Raw genomic sequence first — 8,126 nt, forward strand, 5'->3', positions numbered from 1 at the left:
TGAGAAAAGTTTTATTTTAGCCTGCCCAGTGCCACCCTCCCTGTGCAAGTCTGTAGCCCTAGGGCCAGCCCCCTTCACCGATGTGCATCACTCTGTGCAGAAGCACTGCCAGCATGTCAGACAAACTGCCCTACAAAGTCGCTGGTATCAGCCTGGCCTCCTGGGGACACAAGGCCCTGGACGTTGCAGAGAATGAGATGCTGGGCCTCATGCCCACGAGGGAGATGTACTCAGCCTCCAAGCTGCTAAAGGGCACCCGCATCGGTGGCTGCCTACACATGACCATGGAGATTGCCGTCCTCATTGAGACCCTCGTAGCCGTGGGTGCTGAGGTGCGATGGTCCAGCTGCAACATCTTCTCTACCCAGGACCATGCAGCGGCTGTCACTGCCAAGGCTGGCATTCCAGTGTATGGCTGGAAGGGTGACATGGCTGAGGAGTATCTCTGGGGCACTGAGCAGACCCCGTACTTCGAGGATGAGCCCCTCAACATGATTCTGGACGATGGAAGTGACCTCGCAAACCTCATTCACACAAGGTACCCGTAGCTCCTGTCAGGCATCCGAGGCATTTCTGAACAGACCACAATGGGATGACAACGAATGGGAAGCTGAAGGTGCTTGCCATCAACGTCAATGACTCTGTCACCAAGGGCAAGTTTTACAACCCGTGTGGCTGCCAGGAGCCTCTTATACATGGCATCAAGTGGGCCACAGATGTGATGATTGCAGGTAAGGTGGCAGCGGTAGCAGGTTGTGGCCATGTGGGCAAACGTTGTGCCCAGGCCCTGCGGGGTTTCGGGGCCTGCATCATCATCACAGGGATCGACCCCATTAATGCCCCTCAGGCTGCCATGGAGGCCTATCAGGAAGGCAACATACTTGTCACCACCACGGGCTGTACTGACATCATCCTCGGCCAGCACTTTGAGCAGATGAAAGACGATGCCATTGTGTGTAACACTGGACACTTCGACGTAGAGATTGATGTCAAGTGGCTGGATGAAAATGCTGTGGAGAAGGCGAATGTCCACCTCCAGGTGTACTGAGAATGGACTGAAAAATGGGCTCTGTAACATCCTGTTGACTGAGGGCCAGCTGGCCAACCTGGGCTGCACCATGGGCAACCCCAGCTTTGTGATGAGCACCTCACTCCCCAACCAGGTGCTGGCACAGATAGAGTTGTGGAGCCACCCAGACAAGCACCCTGTTGGGGTCCACTTCCTGCCCAAGAAGTGGAATGAAGCAGTGTCTGAAGCTCATCTGCATAAGCTGAATGTGAAGCTGACCAAGCTGACTGATAAGCAGGCCCCGTACCGGGGCTTGTCCCGTGATGGCCCCTTCAAGGCTGATCATTACTGCCACTGAGAACCAGGCCTGTTGTTTGCCTTATAGCTGCTGGCCTCACTGGGGTCCCACTTCACTTCCCCAAGAGCAAATGGCACCAACTTTTTTTTTTTTAATTTTTTAAAAATGTTTTTATTTATGTTTGAAGGAGAGAGAGAGACAGAGCATGAGCAGGGGAGGAACAGAGAGAGAGGGAGACCCAGAATCTGAAGCAGGCTCCAGGCTCTGAGCTGTCAGCACAGAGCCCGATGCGGGGCTCGAACCCACCAACTGTGAGATCATGACCTGAGCCGAAGTCGGACGCTTAACCGACTGAGCCACCCAGGCGCCCCAAATGGCACCAACTTTGAGATAAGCTTGTTAATGTCCCCCATTGACTCTCTGGGGCTGGTCACTCAGTCTTTAGCCTCTGCTACATCCCTCATGCTGCTCCAAGTGTGGCAGGGGGAATTGAGAAGCCCTTCCTCAAGCCCTGGTCATGACAGAGGTACACAGGAAATACCCATGGGGAGCCATGAGCTCAGGGGGTTTGGAACCGCTCACTCAGTCAGTCCTTACTTAGGTTGGAAGTCAGCAATGGTGGTCACAAAGCCCATGCACTTTACCATCTAGGCCCTCCCTTGGCCTATGGACTTTATACCCATGTTCTTAGTTTACTGGTTCACTAGTTCCTCAGCCGTGACAGATGAGTATGAACTGTATCAAGGGGCAGGGAGGAACTATTGGGAGTTTGTTCCTGAGAGCCTGGCTTAGTGCTGGGCATTTTGTTGTTTAAGAGGTTTCTCAGAATAGTTAGGTCAGTACTTTCAGTTCCCATTTTACAGAGCTTCAAATCTACTATTAAGGGAGAACCAAAAAAGGACAAGAGAAGTGACAGCCAGAGGTTGAGAGGGGCTTAGATCTGTCACCTCTTTGTAACTTGATGGTTCCTACCACAATCCTGGATCAAAAAGATTAATTTGGCTTATAATGCTTAATTAATGTTTATGATGTTAAAGTGAGCAGGAAGGTGGGTAAATAAAAAATTTGGTGCCTAAAAAAAATTATTTTATTGTGGCAAGAACACTTAACACAAGACCTACCCTCTTAACAAAATTTTAATTGTACGATACAATATTGATAAGTACAGTGTTGTATGGAAAATCTCTAGAACTTACTCATCTTGATTAATTAAAACTTTGTGGGGGTGCCTGGGTGGCCCAGTTGGTTAAGCAGCCAACACGGTTTTGGCTCAGATCATGACCTCACAATTCATGAATTCAAGCCCTGGATTGGGTTCTGCACTGGCAGTACAGAGCCTGCTTGGGATTCTCCCTCTCCCTCTCTCTCTGCCCCTTTCCCCACTCATGCTGTCTCTGTCTCCCTCAATATAAACAAACAAACAAACAAACAAAAAAACCTTTATGCCCATTGATTAACAGCTCCCCATTTCTCCTTTCCCCTAGCCCCTGGAAACCACCATTTTACTCTTTGAATGATTCTATGAATTTGACAATTTTAGGTCCCTCATATAAGTGGAATCATGCAGTATTTGTCCTTCTGTGACTGGCTTATTGCACTTAGCATACTGTCCTCAAGGTTCATTGAGTTGTCACATACTACAGAATTTTTTTATTTAAAAAATTTTTTTAAATGTTTATTTATTTTTGAGAGAGAGAAAGAGAGACAGAGTGTGAGTTGGGGAGGGGCAGAGAGAGAGAGGGAGACACAGAATCCGAAACAGTCTCCAGGCTCTGAGCTGTCAGCACAGAGCCCGATGTGGGGCTCGAACCCATGAACCATGAAATAATGACCTGAGCCGAAGTCAGATGCTTAACCGACTGAGCCACCCAGGCACCCTAGAATTTCTTTCTTTTTTTTTTTAAGGCTGAATAATGCTCCATTGTATGAATATACTGCATTTTCTGTGTCCAGTCATCTGTGGTTGGATATTTAAGTTGTTTATACATCTTGACTGTTGTGAATAGTGCTTCAGTGAACATAGGAGTGTTAATGTCTCTTCAGGATCCTGATGTTGATTCCTGTAAACACATATCCAGAAATAGGATCGCTAGATCAGATGGTACTTCTACATTTCTACACTTCTACATTGAGGAACTCCCTATTATTTTCCATAGGAGCGTTGCCACCAACAGCACACAAGGCTCTCTGTTTCCCTCCATCCTCACCAAAACCTATTGTCTCTTTTTTCTTTTGGTAATAGCCACCCTAACAGGTGTAAGGTTGGGGAATGGAGAGTATCATATCCTGTAATCCCAGCTGAAAGGCAATGTGGCTTGGCTGCTGAGTCAAAGGATCCCCAGCACTAAAATAAATGGTGTCAGCAATGAGGATATAGAATTTTGGGTGGGCCAAAAATCAAGAGTTGTTTAGGTGAACTTGAGCAGGCAGCCACTGAAAAATGAAAAGAAAGGTGCCTTGCTTACTAGCCAGAGCAGCTCTCTCCCCTTGAATCCTCTCATCTCTTTATCTTCCTCTCCCTGGCTTTCAGGTGCTTTAAGGAAAAAAGGGACTACAGGCAGGGCTAGGTCTCCCTGTGCCCAAGGAGAACGCAGCCATCTAAGTATTTTGGAGAAGTTCGGTGTTGGGGTGAAGAGGACCTTAAACTCTTATGGCTCTGTTGAATACAGGCAGCCACGTGACCATCACATCGTCAGGGAGAAGCTCGGGTTGAGCTGATGGGATCTGGGGAGGGATCTCACCAGGAAAAAGAGGCTAACATGAACTTGTGGGTGGGGCCTTTGGTGCACACCTTGTCAGCACGTGGTTCTTGTATGTCCATCTGAATATATAGGAGGAACTGGTGTGCTATATACTTGTACTTCCCTATCTCATAAATGCCGTAGGGGGCCTTCTTGATCTGGATGAACCATTGGGGAAGAAGTGCTGGTGAGGCAAAATTCCCTGCCATCATCAATGAGTGAGTCAGGATTCAGTACAAGGGCCTCTACCCTCTGATGTTCACTAAGGAGAGCTATCTTGTTGTGACAAGTCAGAGGTCTCAGTCTCAGTGACCCAGACTTCTGGGTTATCACACCTCTGTCTGCAGGGGTGTCTGATAAACCTCAACAACGTTCTGCTCACCAAAAAAAGGAGGCCAGTGTGTTGCAGACAGTACATGTCAGTACCTTGACAGTCTGTTTGGTCCTTTACATGGCCGTGGCAGGCAGAGTTCTAAGATGGCCCATGACCTTCTTCTGGTTTTATTCCCACGCTTATGTTATGTTACCTGGCAAAGATTTTGCAGATGTAATTAAGGTTAATAACCACTTGAACTTAGCCTAGGGAGATTATCTGGGTGGATCTAACCTCCCATGAGCCCTTTAAAGCCCTGAGTTTTCGTCAGTTAATAACAGAAGAGGGAGTTAGAAAGAGAAGAGGCAGGGGAAGATTTGACGCCATTGGTTGGCTTTTAAGATGGAGAGGGCAATGTACGAGGGTTGAAGATTGGCTCCTAGGACTGAGAGTGACCTTCTGGCCAACAGCCAGGAAATGAGGATCTCTGTCCTCCAAGTGAACAAACTCCAGATAAGAGCCTAGCCTGATTGTCCTCTTGAATTCAGCCATGTGAGACACCAAGCAGAGGACTTAGCCAAGCTCACCCAACCTTCTGATCTACAGAATGGTGAGCTAATGAATGGGTGTTGTTTTAAGCCACTGAGTTGGTAGTAATTTGTTTCACAGCAGTGGAAAATGAACCCAAAACCAACATCTCTCAAGGGGCCCCAGAGCAACTAGCTGCATTAGAAGCTATCCAGCAACTTAAAAAAAAATATTTCATTATCTAAAATCAATTCTTGAAATAAAAACATTGGCACTTACTTTTAAGTTAATTAATTTGTGAAACCATTTTCTTTTGTCGAATACACACTGGCATTAAAACAGAGTAAAGAAGTACAATGGGTATCTGCAAAAATCAGCTCTGATTATTGTGTTCACCCAAATTTTGTGTCTGCACATGTGAAATAAAATTAAATTTCTCAAACATTTTATATGCAGCACCTTTTTAATGCAGCATTTTTTATTTTATTTTATTTTATTTTATTTTTTAATTTTTTTTTTTAACGTTTATTTATTTTTGAGACAGAGAGAGACAGAGCATGAACGGGGGAGGGTCAGAGAGAGGGAGACACAGAATCCGAAACAGGCTCCAGGCTCTGAGCTGTCAGCACAGAGCCCGACGCGGGGCTTGAACTCACGGACCGCGAGATCATGACCTGAGCTGAAGTCGGCCGCTTAACCGACTGAGCCACCCAGGCGCCCCTAATGCAGCATTTTTTAGAAAGTGCACTGTTTTTCACTGCTATGGTCTTCATAAAGGATTTGGCTTAAAATTTAATAAAAAGACTAGGATAACTTCGCTGTATTTTTCAACAGTATTTGTATAGAGAACAATTTGAGTCAGCATGCAAGCAACATCCTTTCTTTTCGCATACCTGTATTTAGGGAAAATTATACCCGTTTTGGCAAAAATAAAATCCCAACCCAAGGAAGCAGCATTAAAAAGACCAATGTGAGCAGCACATAAAAATCACATCTTTATTGATTATTAATTAAAATTCTCAATCATGTAGTAGGCACAGGGAGATCCAGGCTATGGGGGTTCATTCTCTGGAAGAATACCTTTAAGTCATTTTTTACAGCTTTAGCATTAAGCTCTGAAGAGTTTGACAAAAGTCTGGAATTACTTCTGGAGCTACTTTCAGGGAGAGAAGATGTCCTTGTTGAGAAACGGAACACTTGGACAGTGTCTGAGATTGATGATTTTCAGTGTTACTGCACATTCACCTAAGTCAGCAATACCTGCATCCACCAGGTAGAGTTTGTTTTACAGGTGCTAGGAAACCTGGGGACCTCCGAGGTCCTACAATCCAAATGACCTCCTTTGAGCTCCAAGTCTCTGTTCTTGCCAATTCAAATTTCTGGCAAAGAGAGGCAAAGGGAGGTGGGCCTTCAAGGGCCATAACGGCTCCATTGCTCCCTGCAGGGTCAGTCGAGGCCTCTATTGCAAATGAATTGCAATTGAACTTCTCCCTCTGTCCCATCCCGCTTCCCCTGTCCTCTTACACATGGTATTTCCCAGTAAAAACCTGCATAAAAATCTCTTCCCCTGTTTTTCATTGGAGGGTAGGCATGAGAAGTGGGGCAGGAGACACTTGACCTTTGGCATCAAGTGTAAATAACGGCAGTGTCTATGCCCCTAACTACTATATTCTTCACTACTTCCATTCTCCAAGAGCAGGCTTTAGTTTCAATAATTGGGAAAACTGCCTCAAAACTACAATCTTGAATGGGTCTCAGCCCAGGATTGTATTTTAAGGTACAAAGGTCTGCCTCCTGGCCTGAGTGGCTCAGTTGGTTAAGTGTCTGACTCTTGGTTTCTGCTCAGGTCATGATCAAATGGCAACTCTTGGTTTTGGCTCACGCCATGATCTCATGGTTTGTGGGCTCCACGCTGACAGTGCGAAGCCTGCTTGGGATTCTCCTTCTCTCTGTCCCCACCTCTCTATCTCTCTCAAAATAAATACATAAACTTGGGGCTCCTGCGTGGTTCAGTCAGTTAGGTGCCTGACTCTTGATTTCGGCTCGAATCATCATCTTGTGGTTCGTGAGTTCGAGCCCCATCTTGGGCTTTGGGCTGACAGTGTGGAGCCTGCTTGGGATTCTCTCTCTGTCTCTCCCTCTGCCTCTCTCTCTCTCTTACTCAAAATAAATAAATAAACTTAATAAATAAATAAATAAATAAATAAATAAATAAATAAATAAAATTTAAAGAAAGGGCTCCATGTTCAATGGCAGACGTTGGTTTATCACATGATCAATCACTACCTTCTACAGGGCAGGGTGGGGAGGGGGAGAACTGAGCTAAGTTTTGAATTTTGTTGAGGAAGGGAGTTGGCTGTGGGATAGAGAGGAACAGGGAGGGGGTCCTGACACAGTCTCCAAGAAATTGAAATCAGTGTTCTAGAAACTTTAGTGGGGAGGATGCAAAGAGAACAGAGGAACGGCGCACTTGCTATCCGTCGCAGAGGCAGCTGGTCTGGGGAGACACTTCCTTTGCAAAACCATCTAGTGAGCTGGTTGCTATGACAGCAATAGTAATCCTCTCCTGCAGACTCCACGGGAAAAATACTCCTCTGACTTTCATTCTTTCTTTTTCCCCCAATATTTTGAAATATGCTTTTGAAGCAAAATATTCAGGGCTGGTGACCTTCCTTTGGTGTGCAGTAAGGCAAAGCTCTTTCTCTCTTGGATCCTTTCTACACATATAAAACCAACACTTTAATACTTGCGATTTGTGTTGAATTTTAAAAAGAGGGTTTTATGCAGCTGTGGCCACACAATGAGGTGGACATGACCATGTCACAAATACTGAACAGCTCCTTAGCTGTTGTAGAATTGGATTTCTCTTTGCACTTCAATTCAAGGAAAGTAATTTGTTTATTAAAGTGGTACATGTCTTATGTCTCCCTTTATCATGAGCCAGTTTTAAGTAAGTGACTTTTTTTGTTAACTACTTTGCTTAAATAAATCACTTCAAGTCAGGAAGTGGAAGAAATTGAAATGATTATAAATCAGTACAATTCGATACCTGGTTCTTATTTGGATACTCAGATTCATAAGTAAGGATGGTTTTTAAGAGTTTTCTTGTACGGTAGTTCTCACTGCCGCTTACTGAGGATTTATTCCGCTTCACGTACTTCGCTAAGCACTTTCATATGTAATTTTATTTAATTCTCAAGTTAACTTTATGAGATAGGTGTTAAGTCCTCACTTTAT

The 8,126-nt window shown here is 45.2% G+C and overlaps 1 pseudogene; it reads left to right on the top strand.

The window, feature by feature from the left end:
- On the top strand, nucleotides 1-1,425 carry LOC122204247 (annotated as a pseudogene).
- Nucleotides 1,426-8,126: the final 6,701 nt, after the last annotated feature.

Source organism: Panthera leo, chromosome D3, assembly GCF_018350215.1.
Source record: "Panthera leo isolate Ple1 chromosome D3, P.leo_Ple1_pat1.1, whole genome shotgun sequence".
Taxonomy (NCBI): domain Eukaryota; kingdom Metazoa; phylum Chordata; class Mammalia; order Carnivora; family Felidae; genus Panthera; species Panthera leo.